Raw genomic sequence first — 20311 nt, 5'->3', positions numbered from 1 at the left:
TTAATACAAGCACTGGGCTCTGGGAACCATTCCTGGTTCTGGAATTACAGGGAAAAAATTGCGTGGGGTCTCCCTGTAATTCCCAAAACCAGCACTGGACCCTTTCAAGCGGGGGACTGATGCCACAGCCAGGGCCCCCCAGCCGCAGCATCAGCCCTGACTGCTAGTCAGCCCAGGGATCCCTGGGGAGTTGGGGACCTCTCCAGGGCATCCCTAGCCTAGGCTGATAGCCCGGGGCTATCCCTGCCACCCCTTGTGTAAATGTAGTGTAAAAATAGAAAAAATAAAAACATTGTGTGTATCTTGTGTATTTTTCAATATCTCTTTACAGGTGAACTACAGGTACCAGTGGGCCCTTAATGCCCTGCATGCTGGTACTTGTGGTTCTCAAAGTACCAGTATGCAGGGGAAGCTTGCTGGGACCTGCAGTTCTACTGTAAAGACAATGTTTTACATAGTCTATTATTACACCACACCTACACTATCACCCCGCCACCCACCGCCCAGAGGTGGCGGGGATAGCCCCAGGCTATCAACCTAGGCTAGGGGTGCCCTGGAGAGGGGGACCCCTTTATTTAGGGGTCTCCAACTCCCCAGGGATCCCTGGCCTGGGCTGACTAGCGGTCAGGACTGATGTTGCGGCTGGGAGGCCCGGTGATAGAGCTCCCCTGGCTGTGTCATCAGCCCCCCGCTAGAAAGGGTCCGGTGCTGGTTCTGGAACCTACAGTGGAACCCTACGCGATTTTTTCCCTGTACGTCCAGAACAAGGACTGGTTCCCAGAGCCCAGTGCTGGTTGTATTAAGTACATTTGAACCCTACGCAATTTTTTCCCTGTACTTAAACAACCAGGACTGCCTTTCAAAAGTCCGGGGCTGGTTGTATTTTGGGGGGGTACCTTACGTAATTTTTTTTTTTACACTTAACTCTTATTTGCTTGTTACAGTCACATACATGCAGGCATCTCACTGATGTGTGCATGTACAGTCAGGTGCATAAATATTGGGACATTGACAGAATTTTCATATTTTGGCCTCTATTCACCACCACAATGGCTTTGAAATGAAACAAACAAGATGTGCTTTAACTGCAGACTTTCAGATTTAAATCTGTCAAATCGAACAGCAAATCACTGTTCAAAACCAAACCGAATTCGATTTGAGAAATGCTTCTCAAATCGAATATTGAGGTGAGCTAAATCGACCTTCAAAACGAAAGTCAAAGCGACCCATAGTAAATTTACCCCTGTAGATGTAAGGGGAACGCTGAATTGGGGGGGGGGGGGGGGGGGGGGGGAACAGGTCGCTGCACATTGTCACCCCTCCTGTTAAAATGTCTCCGATACAGCCCACTGGCAGGAAGGATAAGGTGGGTACACACCTGATAGATATATCTGCAGATCACAGCGGGTTTTACTGTAGACTTCATGGGGCCCCCCTTCCTCAAACAATCCTGTGCCTATATCACAGTAGGGGTCGCTGGAGCAAGATACACACATCATATTATATACATGCATCATTTTATATATATATATATATATATATATATATATATATATATAGAATGATGCATCTTGCTCCAGCGACACCTACTGTAATATACGCACAGTCACTAGTGTGAAAAATAGGGTGAGACGGGAGGATGGTGGGATAAACAGAGGGAGACGGGAGGAAAGGGGGAAGAACATGGTGAGACAAAAGGAAAGGGGAAAGAGCAGAGGGATATGGGAGAAGGTGGAGGAACAGCAACGAAAATAAACTACTACACACAATAGGTAGTGGCTCAGCAAATAAATATATATATTTTTTTTCAGCATAAATATTTTACATCTCAGCGCAATTGTGTCCCAAAAAGAAAATCCAGATATAGGTTATCAATTATGTCCTGCAGCTCTAGCCACAAGTTCCTCTTTGCCAGAAGGACTCAATTTCTACAGATGCAAACAGAGAGCGCACTCCTAAGAATAGTAAATATAAATCTTTACTTAAAAATATAGCTCACGTACATCAGAAGTTTAAAACTGCAAGTAACACTCGGGGGTCTGTTAGCCGTCTTACGATCATCCACCATAGGTGTCCACAGTATCCTCGGAGTACCGCTGCCTCTGGATGGAAGAGTTGGCGTCACAACGCCTCACACTCTAAGCCATGCCCACCGATTTTCGTCAAGGACTTTGTCAGGGGGTGTGGTCTCTCTCAGATACATCAATAAATTTAAATACATAATACAATCCATCTAAAAATTATACATATAATGATACAAGAAATGTCACAAATATTTTTATTAACATCCTAAAAATACTTCCATAAAAATGTGATCGATAATCTTTGTTCAATAACCATAATTAATTTTTCATTAATGCATTTCACATCATCATCTGTCAATTTACATCACAACAAAAGTGCAATATTCACAATTCATCCAACTTTATATTTATTTCACAGCAAGCTTTTTTAGAATCAAGCTCTTTCAAATATATATATATATATATATATATATATATATATATATTTATTAATAAACCCTCCTATTATCTCTACTAGATAAAATCTCATGCTCCAATATCCAATTAATAATGAAATACAGCCTTTATACAGTCAATTTCCCAGTTGGAATCTTCTAGCAATAGACCTCGTTTCCTTACATATAAAAAAAAGCCTAAAACCACAAACTCAATATCTGCAGCCAGTAAGGACGGACTGGACCTAATAAGAGCTACGACCGGGATTATATGCCCAACAACTGTCGCACCTCAAAGGAGCCACCTGAATTGAACAAATCATGCAGAAAAGGAATGATATCGTAGTTTTCATTTAAACCAAACAGAGCTAAACTATTTAATGTGAATATCCAAAAATGATTCACGTTTCGATAATGGTTTCAAAAATGTCTCCCTTTCTCTCCTCACTCTTTACTTTCTCACATTGTAGCATATAGATAACATGAGTACTTAAGCAATTGCTTTAGTACTCATGTTATCTATATGCTACAATGTGAGTGTGGTAAGATTTATACAGGGAAAACTAAACGCCAATTAAAGTTACGGATATTGGAACATATACGAAATGTCCTTCATAAAGTTAAGAACCATAGTGTACCACAACACTTTGTAGAATGTTGCAATTTGGACATGACTAAATTCAACTTTAAAGCTATTGAGGAAGTAAAGCGTGATGAGAGAAAGGAGACATTCTGAAACAGTTATCGAAACGTGAAACATTTTGGATATTCACATTAAATAGTTTAGCTCTGTTTGGTTTAAATGAAAACTACAATATCATTCATATCATAACAGCTCTTATAAGGTCCGGCTGTGTAATTTCCCCATGGTGTACTAGTGAACTGGACCAGCTATATGCTAAAGCCTGCACAAAGGACCTAATCTACACTGAATTGGAGGCCCTTCATTATTTTCTGAGACTTTTACTTTGCATATGAATCAGTTGTGATCTTATTGGCTAAGACCTGTATAAAGGATCTATTCTCCATTGATCTGTGAGGCATTTTTACAAGATCCAGTGTGATCACATATGAATGGCATCCAGTATGATTGACCGCCGCCACATGGCCGGCGGTTCAAATCCTGACAGCGGCATCCCGGCAGCAGTGAAAACCTGATCGTCTCAAGGTAAGTATTTCCTAACCTATCCTACCCCCTAATCCTCCCTTAAGGGTGCCTAACCCTAACCTCCCCCCCAAGTGCCTAACCCTAATCCCCCTCTAAGTGCCTAACCCTAACCCTCCCTTCCCCTAGCCTAACCCTAAACTTCCGGGGGGGTGCCTAACCCTAAATCCCCCCCGGGAACCCTAAGCCTAACCCTCCCCCCCCTGCGGTTGTCAGAGCGTGGTTTACCTTCGATTGGTAAGCCGGGTGTCGGGCTCCCGGCGTAGGTAAAATGACAGGCGGCGGGATTTCGACACCTGTCATTTAACCCCTTGCCGGGATTAGACAGTCGGGAAGCCGACGATCGGGATTCCGTCCATCGGCTTCCCATGAAGTGATTGTGATCCTATTTGATTACCCCTGATGAAGTCCCGAAGGGGACAAAACGCGTAGGGTTTTATTCCGAAGCTAATGGCTATGTTTTAAAAGGTGTCAAGTCCAAAGAATCACAAATTTCAATAATCTACAAAGTGGCCTCATTTTCTAGGTGAATTATTTTTGGTGAGTGGGTATAAATACAGATGCCCATGAAGTAATCAAGCTCATCCTTTTGTAGTTGATTGATGGTGTCAGGGACCCGTAACCAGTATCCCTGATGTGGGGGTGCACCTCTGCTATAGACAGAGCACCGTGATACCAATACCTTGCTTATATACTTCCACCACCGATGGAAGATGGCCAACGGTCCCTTATTTAACCAACAATTGCGCAGGCTCAGCAACAAGATTCCCACGCAGTCAGTCAATCTGTTGCCTCCTGCTTCTAGCAATTAACACAGTTATTGCATAACCTCTCCCGAACTGCGTAGACTCGGCGTCACAGACAACCACACAGTTCACCGATACCGCCGCTGCTTCTTGTAATTAACAATAGATGTAGCGTCACCCTAGTGGACTAATAATCTCTTCAAAGACTAGGTTTCTGAGCATATATGAATTAAACTAATAAAGAATACTTTATTTACAAAAAGGAGTACAATGCTTAAAAAGAATGCTACAAAGGTACATACATGTATAGCAATTTAAAATAAACATGAAAACTTACAATTAAAGCTCAGTATATTTGGCCCCCGGAAGGAACGGTAGAAATGCTAGGAATGCAGGTTAAACTTCAATGCGACATTGATCCCTCAGTTTGAACCCAGAACACAGGACTTCCATCCTTTTTATCAACAGAGCATCACACCTAAGATGATGTCATCTCAGTCGTCTCTGATTGGTGGATTAAGATAATTGGGATCCAGAAACCTCCCAGCTAACTTCCAAACTCCTTTAAATTTAAAACCGAATAATCTTTCATAACTTCCCCTGCGGAAGGATTACCTAAAATATGGGGTGTTCATCTTACTTGTCCTTATTTTTGCTATTATGTGAGTGTAGATATCATGTGTTTATGATGGTGCATTCTTGAGATATCTCATATCTTTAAAATTGTATGTCTCACTGATTTGTGAACTGCACGCTAACTGGAAGTTGATTCCAGTTATGTGTATATGATTTTCCAAGCTTCCAGCTATCACTGATACATCAATTTTATCTCATAAACCATCCGAAATATGACTGATCTTTGATCTGGCTATTATCTAATCACACCTGAATGTCACCCTGACTACTCTTTGTTTTACACCCCCTATGGTGCTTGCTTCCTATAGGTGCAAACACAAAGGGCTGAGCAATCTACATGTCCTGGTGACAATGTTCCCATAATTGAATGAACCTGCATATGGGCTCTAAGCTAGACAAATCTGTTAACAGTGGGAACTTGGCCTGTCCCTTAATTTCGTTACCTGGGCTATTCTCACAGACTTTAAACAAAAAGCCTTCCCAACAAAAGGCCCTGTACACTTCAAATAATCATTATCATGGGCATCATATTAAATTAGCATCTTATAGATTAGTGAGGGGACAGAGTTTAACAACAAACTATTACGAAACAAACTCACAAACATAAAACCTATAATTCTTCACAGGCGGTATCAAGAGAATTAAGCAACACACACTGTGATGTTATGGACTAAACATTTTGTACAAACAAAATATATATACACAGACATATGTAGAGAAAGCAGTGTTTAACTGAAGAGAAAAGAATAGTAAATGGGCGCTCTCTTATATCCAATAATTTAATGACAAAAAATTGTTTATATATTGAAATAACTCACATAATCATACACATCACATGTAGTCTGCAAAACATAAAATATACCAATTGGTCAATAAAATATCTAATATCTAAAAAGACAACAATGTAAGGAATTGAAAAAAAGTCAGCGCATGTTGCAGGTGGAGGGGGGCGACAATGGGGGAGGCTGGCAACACGTACTGCGACTGCAGGGGCTGGCTACGCCGGCTGCGGAAGAAGGGGGGTTTGGAGTGGGCTGACAAGTTCTCTGAGCATGCTGCGGAGAGGGGGGGCGCAGGAGACTGCCGAGTAACTCACTGTGTCCCCAGGCTGCCAGCTGAAGGAACATGCTGTTGCTGATATACTGTGTAAGTGTGTGACTTCTCCCCCGCCCAGTGCCAGCAGCAGCAGGTTATCCCCAGGGCTGGATTTCAGAGGGAGAGTCGGCCACGGGTGCCTAGGTTACCTTATGGTAAATCCGGCCCTGCTGCAGATATAGCTGTAGACTGTGCAGAACATATGTTCTGCATACAGTCTGCACTATCCGTCGGGACTACCGTCAAAACTGGGCGGGCATTTACATGTGCCCGTCCAGTTCAGCTGTCAATCACTGCAGGACCATGTAGCAAGTGTACACACAGCACAATGCCCCAATATATCTGCAGATATGTCTGAACTACGTGGTTTACAGACATATCGCTGGTACACACTGGCCGATGCACACACGATATATCGACCGTTCAATTGAATGGCCGCCATGTCGTCCAGTGTGTACCCAGCATTACAGAAAGGTTTGCATCAATTCAAATAAGGTAGGTGCGTCTTTCACAGTCTCTCTACATAAACTCCCTGTTCTTTACCCAAGTAGTGAGATTAACAAAGCATTCTGACACACCCTTTTATTTACCCAAGGAATTTAGCAACTGGGAGGTCAGAAGACCGAAACTGGGCATCAGGAATGGAAGCTCGCCCCCTCTCTTTCCACTCACTCCAGGGAGCTCTGTAAACCAAGCTGTTTTTGCAATCCACTAAGCATAATATATTATATATATGAAAATAGAAAGGTGAGAACGAGCGCCTTATAGTGTAGTAAATTACACAAAACTGATCACCACGCTATTTCAATAGTAATGCGTACCATATGAGCCTAAACAATTAGGCATGTATTATGGTGTATAAATAGTTGGTAATAATATTGTATATAGCAATGAAATCGGCACTCAGGGATTTCAATAATGCATCTGCAGTCTCAGAGATGTCGATGTTTCAATGTTATTAGAACATTTTTCATAAGGACAACTCAGACTGCAGATGCATTATTGAAATCCCTGAGTGCCGCTTTTCACACATGGCTATATCCAGGGATGGATTGGGAACTTAAAGTGGCCCTGGAAAAAATTAATTAATTCAATTAAAAAAAAAAAAAAAAAAACTCATTCAAATTTAGGCCCCCATTTACCAACGAAGCATAACCCATTTAGTGCTCGCTAAAGGGTTATGTCCTTGTTTCTGCATTTAACAAACAGTGGTAATCTAAGACTACCACTGTTTGTCACAGCATCACTCTCACCATCTTTTAGATGGCGAGAGCGATGCGGTCCCCATTGCCAGCAATGCACATACGCAGACGGACCGTTGCACATGCGCATTAAACTAGAGCGGAGGACCTAGCCAACGACGAGGACTTCGCGGGACCTCGTCGGAGGGGTAATTATTGGTAAATACCAGTGAATTTTTCGTTAGTATCACAGTGATACTAAATGAAAAATTCCACTGGTATTTGCCTTCGTTGGTAAATAGGGGCCTTAAACTGTAGGTGCCCCAACACAATCATAAATGGTACTAGCAAATAGTCAACTTGACAGCAATACAATACAGAGAGCATCTTTGTGCCTGCCTCTGGGGCCCGCCCCTCTCCCTGCACTGAGTTACACTGCTATCTCCTGAGCCCAGGCTTTTCTATTCTCACCAGAGTGTAGCTGCAGGGCATCTGGGCCCATAGCTGATCCAAGCTACAGCCATCTCTAGCTGCTGCCTGCATGTATTGTGATGTCACAACGCAGATCATAGCTTTATATAAAGGATGCCCAGCTACTGGCAGACATTTTGTGTGGTGACATTTTGTCCTATATTGATACACTATGAGTAGTTCCTGCTTTATTTAGGCGACTTTGGATAACAACTGCTGATATAAACTTTGGATTATATCTTCCAATAAGGTCCTGAACAGCAACAGCTTAAAAAAAAAAAAAAGAAACTGAATAACCTCTTTAGGTAAGGACTTTATAAAAAATGTTGGCCTGTCACCCATAACTCTACAGACACCTCCCTCCCTCCCTGTGGAATCGGAGAAAGGGATTTATCGGTAAGTACCAAAATCCTGTTTTCTCCTTCATCCACTAGGGGACACTGGAGTTCAAGACAATGGGGACGTCCCAAAGCCAACCTCCTGGGTGGGAAGCGTGGGGAACTTGCAGACCCTTTGGCAAAACCGAAAACCAGGATCGCCAAGAACCGTAGACTCAATGGAAAGGCAAGAGCTGAGTATAGCGTAATTCGAATAGAATAACGACTAGCGAGAGAACAGCCGCAGATGAAAACATCAAACAGCGTAAGATTAGCTGAAACAGACCAAGCCCGAACCATAGTCGAACATAGGAAGCAGTATAATACACAAACAGCAGACCCCCAGCAGTGCTGGACAGAATACATATAGATATACGTAGAATAACACCAATCTACAGAAACAGAGCTGATCCTGTCCACAGACTCCTAACAAGAGTAAACAGGGAGGCAAAAGTCAAGACCGAACAGTCGCCCAGGACCATTCTCGAGGCCCAACAACCACAAGGTTTTAAAAACCAGCGGAAGGAAGTCTCCAACAATTAGAGATCTCACTGGGTATGAGGCAGAGGCGGCTTAGAAAGGAATTGTAGTCTCAATTCTCTAAGAGGGTCAGACAGCAATACAACCACTCTGAAACAGAGGGATCAAACAGCAACTGAAAACCTGCAGTTATAAATCCCCGTACCAGACCACTGGCAGAGTGTTTGGCAGCCCATCAGTTGCCTGCCTATAGAAACATCAAAAACCGATTGGGGCGGGAACTACACTCGTGTATGAGGTGCCCCAGGTGGGGACTATACGGAACATGCCCTGTGCCGGCCTGAAAGAAATCCACAGCAACGACCCCACACAACAGACAACGTCCATCATGATGGAAGTGTGTAGACAGTACAAACTGCTGGCCCGAACATGGGGCTTGATTCAGAGCCGAACGCTCTGACCAGAGCGCTCGCTCTGAATCAGGGCCCTCCTCCATGAAAATGGAGCGGCCTCCTGGCCGCTCGTATAGCTGTGGGTGACCACCCACAGCATATGCGAGCGGCCAAAAAGATGGTCGCGATGGTCTTGACCATTGCGACCATCGCACTTGCGACGGAGACCCTGCGGTAGGGTCTCCCTGCCACAAGCCCTGGAGTGATTTTGGCTCTATCAGAGACAAAATCACTCCCACTGACATCACTAGTGATGTCAGTGGGGCCGGCTTCAGACGGTAGGCGTTCCCATGGGAACGCCTCCGTCTGGCAGGCACGCCCACCAAAGGGGGCGTGCTGTCAATCAACATAGACAGCACGCCCCCTTTGGTGCAAGACCCGGAGCGATGGAAAGCCCGTCGCTCCCCGGGTCTCGCGCATGCGCACGACGGAGCTCCCTCCGTCGTGTGCATGCGCAGTGGGGAACATCGACCCGCTTGCGAGCGTACTGCTGCTCGCGAGCGGGTCTGAATGACCCCCATAGTATGAAAACAACCCGGATACCCTGGCAGTTAAAGAGCACGGATGCAACAGCAACCCAGGGAGAGCTACCAATATAGGGAAGCATCCCATACAGCAAGGCTAGAGTACTAGGACAACCATAAAGGTACCCATCAGATACCTGTCAGAGCGATGAAAATATCCACAGATACAGAATAGGAATCAGGCTCCCTGCGCAGAACATAATGACTGTCACACTTTAATGTAAAGATGTGCCTTATCCCATAGATGCGCTACAGTCCTTTATAAACCCAACAGATTTTAGTAGAATAACCCATGTAAATCTTCTATGTAACGTTCCAATTTTTAGTATATGTGCTACCGAAGCGAGCACTCTCAATGTTGGAACTATGCACCCACACGCCAGGAAAGCTCTAAAGTGTAGTAGAGCCAACGGATTACGAGAGCGGATGGCTGTTAGGACGGCAGCTAGGGTGCGGAAGGGAGACTTGTAATGTCGGGTTGCATGAAAAGAGAGCATCTTCCGAGGCATTAGTGAGGTACCGCTTACCTGTGAGCAACCAGAAGCCCTCTAGACGCTATTCACTGACCTTCTCCATCTCACAGCAACCCGACACGTCAGATATAGAGAGTTGTTCGGTGAGCTAAGAACCAATGCTCTACAGCACAGACTTCAGTCTGGCGATGTTGTCTTAGGAAATACTGTAGAAAACTAGCAAAATGTTTGAGCTTGTTACATTAGGGATGTGTATACATATAGAGTTTATACATATACCCCATTACGGTCTGCTAGAGCATCAGTACATGTAAACCTATAATGGTGAAGTGCGTATAGTTAAAAGGTGGATTTAAATAAGACCTTGTACCGGTCAAGATACACACAGAAATTTACATATTTGATGATGGATCCCCACCAATGACCCTTGAAAGTTATAGTGATGACAACAAGAGGGATTCAAAATTGAACCGCAGGGTCAAGGATTTACTTGACACTCACCATCTGATCAAGCCAGACCTGACCCTGCCTATTCGGCGGGTGGCCCTAGGCCTTCAGGCACGGGAGCAGTAACTGTAGTCTGTTGTCTTTTAAATAATTAGGTCCTGAGGATGTGTAGAACCTGGATTCTCTATGTACTGATAGGAAGTGAACCTAGGGGCCACTTTATAGCCTCATTTTATCGATATATTGACAAGACAATAATATTGAGTACTGGAATCTATACTGAGAAAGGCACCTGTACATAGACAGAGTGCATAAGGTATCCCAAGTAAAGAAGGGATATATCTGTAGAGATAACCCCAGTTAGGGTTAAAAAACAAGTTTTCCCAAATATTAGGAAATATTCATACAAGGAATTTGAATATATATGCATATATACACAAACACACACCCGTCAAACATAGTTGCATGAGAAGGCAATCTCTTTGACGGAAGAGTCAGTACCAATATAGGAAGTTTACTTGTCGGACCAGGAGATCATCATGCAATAAAATATATATATCTCCTATAAGTTTGCTCCACTATATCCATGTGTGGACATACAAGAAGGCCCAGGAACATGCATAGGGTCCATACTAGAAACAATGCCTTAGGGAATTGTGACTATGACAATGTAAGCTGCAGAACATGACTGTAGTCTATAGAGCCACCATTTTATATATACCGTATATGGATATAGTTATAGTACCAAACTACCGCATCAGGAGAGTCCAGCCTCCAATTGCAGGATCCTCCTTTCTGAAATATGCTAGGTATCAGACAAAACTGATAACAGATCCTGCCTTACGGTAAGGATCAGAAGCGATACATACATATATTTCCATAATGTATACGCGTACCTACATCCAGATCAATAGGTGACAATAATATTTAACATGAGCAACAGTTAGAGCCATGGAAGGTTAAGCCTACAGCACCTGGTACTCCCAGGCAAAACTCCCATCCAAGTACTAACCAGGCCTGACCCTGCTTAGCCTTTGAGATCAGACGAGATCGGGATTGTTGAGGGTGTGTGTCGTAGGCACTGAGCCAAGACCTTGGTTGAGCCCCGGGCAAAATTCACTCCAGACACATATATATGTTCTAAAGTAGGGCTTATGTATAAAATACAAATATATACATACATGTGGCTTACCTCCGCGCAGGGAGACTGCTCATGTGCCACGTGTGGCAGTCATTCTGCTATGGCGTAGGGGGCAGGATATTTTAACAGCGTGATGTCCCAGACTGGTTTAGACCCTGGGACCCTTCTGTCATTGGTATACTCGCCTTATCAGGTGAGCCATGTGAGCTCCAGTTCAACCCGCTTTTTCAAAGTGGGAATCAAAGAGACGACTTCAGTGCAATTAAATATACTGCAGTATACCTGATGTATAAAGGCCTATTTGACACAGACATAGATCAATCGGCAGGTCATGTGGAGGGCAAGTGACACGGATACAGCCTCTATATTAGGCTGCGGCATGTTCCTCCCTGAGCTAGTGTCAGGGGCCCGGACACTCACTCTATAATAGTGGCAGCGGGTCCCGTTATATGTAGAGGTGCTGCTCTTCAATATGAGTACTGATTAATACTTAAACAGACTCCTGCAGCCATCTTGAGACAGACAATTGTAAACTAGTCATAACTATCCTCTACACAGTAACCTCACAATGACGTAGGACAGCAGTTAGGATAGTTGTGGGGCCGACTGTTTTCAGTGCTCTCCCGTCTAACAATTCATCGTGGAATCTGACCACCATATAGTAACTACCGAGATGAGTCAAGTTTTATTTGGAGCTTGCTGCTGCGTAACTTAGTAAGCAGGAAGACTGCTACACTTCGTTCAGTATGTCATCAGCATAATCTATCCCAGCATTATACTATAATAGAGACCAACTAGGTTCTATCTAGATCTGTAGCTGCCTAGATTATATTATTTATATATATATATATATATTATTTTTTTTTATTACACAGGGGAGATATAGATATTCATGAACAGTTTCCAACACAGCACAGCGTATTCCGTTGCGCCATCAACAGGAACATCAATAGACCGACAGACACACATATATGCGTATATACATACAAATACACACACATGCAGAGATGCCCCGCATATACATACATATATATATATATCTCTACACACACACACACATATATATATATATACACACACGCATACCCCATGTAGGTATGTATGCATAGTGTCATATACATTAGGAAGAGCGATGCTTTAATAAACCTGCGCTGTACAGTGCATCAACTAAGTGATAGGCTTAGCATATGCGGCACCTGCTCCCCTAGAGCAGTAATGGCCGCCAGCCGCACCACCTGGAATAGCCCGGCGCTAACTCTACCGGTCTGAACCAGCATATTTTTTAAATATTTAGCACGCCTACTGCGGCACTACACCTCCCGTTCTTAAGGGAGGATCCGTTAGCGCTGCACTGCCTTGGGATCAGCGGTGCAGCGTCTCCTTAACAAGAGGGATAGATAGAGAGCATGGCGCTGTTATTAGCGCGCCTAAACAGCCGCTCAGTGGCCGTCAAGAAACAGACAGCCGCGCTGGAGCAGTGTCTAAATGCTCCCCTCAATGCAGTCGCCGGAGCTTCTACAATACAAGCCCCGGCGCGGCTATTAGCACCGCTGATTATTCTGTGGAATATTCCTCCCCTCATTAAATAAGAGGGGGGGATCAGAGACTAGGCATAAGACTGAGACCCGGACGCTGACTGCCGAATGCAGATCCGGGTCTCATCAGCAGCTCTGCAATGCCAGTTTTCTGGCAGGGGGAAGGAGGCTGTAATAGCCGTGCAGCGCGCGCTTCCCTGAGCCCAGCTTTTGGCCCACCACTCCAGCTAGTCAGGAGTGGTGGGATATACTTACAGGCTGCTGCGGCCGGGATGCTGGGCTTGAGGGGGCGGCGAGGAACCCGGACACATGCCGGTTTCAGCAGTGGCGGGTCCTCGCAGGGTCCGATGACCCCATCCGCTGGTGCCCCCTCGTCAGGGTCACCGGACACAGGCTGCAGTAGCCGTGGCGGTGCCCTTCCCGGCGGCTCCCACGTAGTAAGCAGACTGCCAGAGTAAGCAGCCTGCCTGTCCTCACTGCTTGTTAACCCTCAGGTTCATGTTTAAAATTATATGAAAAGGCTGGAGACAGCCTAATGTGCGACCGGCTCTCTCGGGCACATTCTAAAAGCTAGGGCTGATGGGGCATAGAGGGGGAGGAGCCAGTCACACTTCTGAATTATTTAAAGTGCCAGGCTCTACTCTACCACCGTCTATACCCCATTGTCTTGAACTCCAGTGTCCCCTAGTGGATGAAGAAGAAAATAAGCCTATCATCATGGCAGCATAATGATGACCAGCTGCATCAAATAGTCGGCTATAAATCTTAACTATTAAAATGTTACAGGTACTTCTATTTTTCTTTCACAACATTTTCTATTTTTATGTATTGAGACAGTGGGGCTGAGAGTGTAGGAGGTGGCCACACCCACACAGCACTGGTCACAAATTTTCCCCTTCTCAATATAGGCCATTGAACATTTACAGCCCCAGGCCCATGTAGCCCTTAATGCAGCCCTGTCTGTCAGGGCTCTGACCTCTGCTGCAGCGATCGGGAGGGGCAGCAGCAGCCGCCAATTCCAGCACCCACAGAATAGACCCACAGGCAGAGTGTGTGTGTGTGTGTAAGACCCCGGCTTTGAGATGCAGCCTGCAACGCTCACCTCACATACCTACTTTCCAGCACCTGACACCTTTGCTCCCTTGGCTAACGCCAGCGGTTAGCCAAGGGAGGGCGAGTAGTGGATCAGGGGTGGGCTGATCTGCAAAGCATAGCCATAGGTGGCTGGTCCTTGGGAGGGGTCAACCACCATGAACAAATCATGTCAGCTCCAACCATTAATATGCCAGGGCAGACTCCCGTTAAGTGGATCAGGTCACATATTTTAAAAAAAACTAAAATAAAAACAGAAAAATAAACAGTTCCAAAACAAAAACCTAAAAAAAAAAACTCCCAGAGACGTCAATGGCCAACCAGCCCCTGGCTATAACTTCATGTACACGGGCATGACATACTGAGAGCTACAGGGTAACTCCACATAGGTTTCTTAGTTTAAAGCCCACGTTCTTCCTAATTCAGGTGAAAATTATCCACACATTATTATTTTTATTATTATCCTTTATTTTAGGGACGTGCAGTCAGAGTAGGCAAGGCCTCCCGTCATACTCCTGAGTTTTGACATAAAAATGATTAGAATAATACAAAGAAGATACTTATAACTCTTCTAAACTCTTCTTATAAATCTTCTTTGTTTATTGTAATAATTTTTATAGTTAAGACACACCAGCTTTGTGGAGCTCACTGGGACTGCAGGGAGACGAGAGATAAGGCAGCAACAGCTCAGCCTCGCTACTGCATAGTCAGACACTGCTTGCAGAGCTGGGGGTCGGGCCATACCACAGACAGTAAGCTGCGCAGAAAGAAAGCTAATAGAGGCATGCCTCTGAGTATGGGGGCATGCCTTGTGCACTGTTTGACACCTTGGAGTGACCAGGAGGTGCACTGCAGTGTTTAGAGATCAGATCTCAGTCAGCAAAAGCAAGAGAAGACCCAGTGATGCAGGTAGGAGAATCCATGGACACTGAAATTTAATGTAGTGAGGGGAGAGTTACAGTGAGTAGGGAGTGAGACAGGCTCCCAGCACTCAGACCCATCTCCATGTGTACCTCCCCAGCCATTGACCTCACCGCACTGCTTTATTTATATGGTGCCACAAAGGTTCTGCAGTGCCTTACAAAGTACTTAAATGAGCACACAAGAATAACAGTGAAACAATGCAGGACAAGGACATGGTTTATAAACATTGCTGCATAACACTGAAATAATCAGCAGGGCATCAGCAACCACGTGTCAGGAATAAATGATAGCATAAGTAAGAGAAGAAGAAGCACGTGAGGGAGAAGGGGCCTGCTCGTGAGTGCTTACATCCAAGATTATTAACACATCTTCTTACCTTCTGGAGACTTAGGGCCTGAGTCCGAGATTTACACAGTGACGATATTTACGCAGATTGAGCGAAATGGAGGCAAGCTGTAGTAATTTTACACTTCAATTATATGATTATAAAACACGCTTAAACCATATTTAATATTATTTTGGATATAAATATTTCATCAAATCTAATTATAGATAATTTTGACTGTTTGATTGTATTTAGCTATTTTCATCCACACACTTTCTTTAACAATCTGACAGAATGATTAGATAGTAACACTTCAAGCCATATAAATTTACCTTACATATTCTTTTGGTTTTCATTATTGGAATATGATAAAAATATTAAAAGTAAATTACATTTTTATCGATGCATGAGGTAAATTTTATATCCTAGAATATATGTTTTAAATGTATTAAAACGGTCTTACACCCATAGAAGCCTTGTTAACATTACAGACTATAATCATGGTTACCACCAGTTGTAAACATACCACATACTGAAAATGTTAGTCTTAAAAATAGATACTTGATAATGCAGATATGTAATCCCACCATTTACCTCTGATTTAGACATCCACTAATCCAATTTACTGTTACATGTAAAACAACAACTCTTCCAGGTCTGTGTAAGTGAATTGCATAACCTCCAGTATTAGGGCTCAAGCCAATTAAATGAGATGTACTCGCAGGTGCGAGTCATCGTGACAATGGACGCACTTGACAGTAGCACGAATTCGCATAAAAGTGCTTGCAGCCCCATAGGGCTAAGACCAGGCCGTGAGGGGTGCAAGATGCCATGCCGTTGCTGGCATTTTAATGCACCCTACACAACTAGATTTGCCCCTTAAACTGAAAACAGGCACAAGTGTGTGATTATATATATATATATATATATATATATATATACATACACACACAATATAAATATATGCAAAGTTTACTGGAAGGTACAAGTCATTATTACCCAACCCTGCCTATAGGAACAGTTATCATTGATGGCTGGATATTTTTTTTTTTTTTAGTGCACTGATGATCAGCGATATCCGCAGTTATTGGAGAGAACATTTTGAATATGCAATTAAATGATTCCACTCAAGAGCTAGACAATTAATAATCAATGTTTAACTGATTCTCAATGGTATAATACTATTCAGCAAATTAATATATTGAGATTTAAACTAATATTTTGGTAAATCAATTTTCAGATTGCTTATAAACCCTCATTAAGAAGAACAGACCAACACAGACGTGCTACATAATATGACACACCTATCATGTATAAAACACTCTTTAATGTAAATTCAATTTAAAGAAAAACTAATAATAAAAGGGCATGAATTGTTATAAATGATGGAAGACTCTCTCTGCTGGATGTGGGACAAGAAAGGAAAAGTACATAGTGTACACTGTATATAATAATCAAATAGGGAAATCCCCAAATGGTGGTTGAGCCTCAAAGCACAAGTCAAACCCGCCACAAAGGCAGAACCAATATGAGGGGATTGCCACATTTTTAATATTGAAAATGATACTTGATGCAGGAGGCAGGTACACCCATGTAACACACATCAAGCAAGTTACAGTTTCTCACATTTTCAAGCCAATGATTTTTGTTTAAGGAGTTGTTCATTTCTGAAACTATTCCTAACAATGTATTTGGGTATTTCTGTGAGCTATCTGTTATACAGTGTCTGCTGCACCATCAGTTAAGGTGCCCATACATCAGCGATGGATTGCCGCGATGCTGCAAACCGGCATCGCAGGATCGCAGAAATCCAATATGTTGGATTTGCCCGACGATCGCGATCAAAAAATTATTGTGATTGTCTAATCGGGGACATTTAGCATTGAAAATTACAGCGATCCTGCGACGGATCGCTGAACATCGATGGTGGGCAGTCGGCGTTTACACCCGGTAGATCAGCATTTCCGATCGCATTGCAACATCGTGACAATCCATCGCAGATGTATGGGAACCTTTAATTTGTGTTGGAAGTTAATGAAGTTTAAATTAAGACAACTGAAAAGGTTTATTTAATCAAGGATTCCAATATATCAGTACAGAAATAATTCTTATGTCCCCATGAATTGGTGAGTGAACCCATAAATGCTCAACCTTTATCATATACTGTGCACACTCTATATATTTCCCTTCACATGCCACATGCGCCAGAGAAAGGCTGGCATCACATGTACTTCCTGAAGGGCAACTGGAACCCCTTCCTCATCTCAGCTGGCTGCAAACGGTCAAGAGCACATTTTATAACTTCTGAAAGTTTGGGGTGGCCCTGGTCTTTTCACATGATTTGTGCAAAGGACACATAGATTTTATAACAAGGGCAGCATATTTTTGGTTACTGTTCGCGACATTTATTTGTACTTCTGAAGTTGGCTTGAGACAGATATGTTAGGACACATAAGCCTATCCCCATAACAAATCCAACCAATCAGCTCCTGTCATGTGTTTGAAAAATGACAGTTAGGAACTGATTGGTTGGAGCACCATTTAAGATTAGTAACGAGTGAGAACAAGAATATCACTCGTTGATAAATGAGGCCCTGGGTTCTCACACATATAAAGGGCCCCATACATCAGCGACGGATTGCCGCGATCCTGCAACCCGTCATCGCAGGATCACAGAAATCCAACATGTTGGATTACCCCGATATGACTGTAACCCACAGTGTGATCAAAAAATGATCGTCAAATCGGGGACATTTAATATGTAAAATTTCAGCGATCCTGCGACGGTCAGCATTTCCGACCGGCGGATCAGCATTTCCAATCGCATCGCTACATCGCAACAATTCGTCGCAAATGTATGGGCACCTTTAGTCCCTTTCTAACATAAGTACCTTCAGCTAAGAATGATACTCACTCATGGCACTCCTCCATTTGCTTTATTCTTTAATTTTTAAAGGGAAAACAAATGAAAAATGCATGCTGTACACTCTTTATCCTTACCAGGTGTGTGGACTTCCATTGATCCTGCAATGAGGTTTGAAGGCTAAGGAAGCGTATACTGTAGCCGGAAATGATTGCATGTGAACCTTTGTGAAAAAGAATACTACTGTATATATAAAACATTATGTCATAGTAAAATACTCATCAGTAAAGGATATGCACAATTTAACCACAGACATTTAGATATTCTGTGAATTATACAATTCAACCAAGCCTTACACAATGATTTGTATTCAGCTATAGGCCTTTATTCAATTCCAGGCGAAAAGTCCCGTACTTTTCGCATGCCGGACTTTTTGATCACTTTGCGTGTTTTAGCTACGGAAACTTATAGTGCGCGTCCTCGCTAGTCGTCATATTCAATTCCAAAGGACGCGAAAACGCATCCCAGCAAAACTCAAACATGCGAAAAGTGCTGTCAGTTTTGGGGAAATCAGCCTGACACCCCCCAAAAGATGCACTAACATTGGGGATCAGTATAGCCGTCCCTGATTAGCCCCCCCTGGAGCTATTTGGGGTACTTAAGTGCTTTTAATTGCCTCTATATAGCATCTTTACACAAGTGGTGAAGAATAGCATTTAGCAGGTTTATTTGGAGACAATAACTAGTCCCAGGAAATTTGGGGTACATGAAAATGGGAGCTAGCATATTTTAAAGTTGCTAAAGTGAAGTTTTAAAAAATTTTAAAAATCCACCTGCTGCAACCACCTGCAAACTTAACACCTGGGGCATACTTGGGGACCCCCCTGGAGTCTATTTCGCACATTTTTAAGTTTGTCCCCCAACTTTGGACTTTTTCACCCCCAAAATGAAAGTTTTTGGGGGTGATCTAAAGTATTTTTTGACGCAGTCTACCTTTGCGGGACTGTCCCAAGGGTGCAGGGGGGGTTTTCCGAAGTTTGCACCCCAAAACCCCAATTCTGCACTTTTTTTCGACTGCTATAGGCGAACCTTTTTCGCCTATTCCAATGCATTGACTTTCAGCACCTGCAAAAAGAATTTGGAATTGAATACGGGGATAAGTTTCCGCTATCGAAATTACGTCATTTGCGCGATACTTTCCGCAGATTCGGACTTATTGCGACTAATTGAATACGGCCCTATATATGTAATAACATACATAGAACCCTAGCATACCTCGCAACATGACCCATTCCAGGAGAGACAAATGCTGTTACTGGACTTCCCTCTTATTTTATGATTACCGTCACCTGTGTTGAACTAGTTAATTAATAAGAAAGGTGTTTCAGCACAGGTGATGGCAATCATACATTAAGTACAGGAAGATAACATTTTGTCCTTCATTGAATGGATCATGTTGGGAGGTATGCCCTAGTGCACAGGTTCTCAAACTCAGTCTTCAGGACTCCAAACAGTGCATGTTTTCCATGTTCCTCACAGAATCACAAGTGAAATAATTAGCTCCACCTGTGGATCTTTTAAAATGTGTCAGTGAGTAATGATTACCTGTGCACCTGCTGGGTGACCTGGGAAACGTGACCTCTGTGGGGTCCTGAGGACGGAGTTTGAGAACCTATGTCCTAGTGCATCATTTTTGGCTCCAAAACAGAGCAGAACCAACCTCCACCATTTAAAAGGTGATAGAGGATGTCAGCGCAAAATGAAGTTGCAATAGGAATGGGGTTCCCTTTGCAACATATATGTCTCAGCACCCAAATAAGAGAGGTAGGCATGTGAACATGGTATGAACATGGACTTAACCAAAATGAATGTTTTGAGCTGGGTTTGTGATTGTACTTGTCTTTCAGTTAAAGATTTGCTATGTAC

At 43.3% G+C, this 20311-nt stretch overlaps 1 protein-coding gene across 2 annotated transcripts in view; it reads right to left on the bottom strand.

Annotated features, from left to right (window-relative positions):
- Positions 1-20311, bottom strand: part of SLC28A1 (solute carrier family 28 member 1) — a 131365-nt gene that overhangs the window by 110817 nt on the left and 237 nt on the right. Inside the window, exon 2 of one of the 2 annotated variants that reach the window (XM_088444122.1) lies at positions 18523-18546. The gene's annotated coding sequence lies outside the window, so the exon portion shown is untranslated. Of the gene's footprint in view, positions 1-18522; positions 18609-20311 lie in introns of both variants that reach the window. The other variant, XM_088444131.1, reaches the window with a different exon arrangement.

This window comes from Taudactylus pleione, unplaced genomic scaffold, assembly GCF_031769625.1.
Source record: "Taudactylus pleione unplaced genomic scaffold, aTauple2 ptg000019l, whole genome shotgun sequence".
NCBI classification, from domain to species: Eukaryota; Metazoa; Chordata; class Amphibia; order Anura; family Myobatrachidae; genus Taudactylus; species Taudactylus pleione.
Note: the sequence above shows the minus strand (reverse complement) of the source record. Positions and strands in the feature narration are given on the sequence as shown.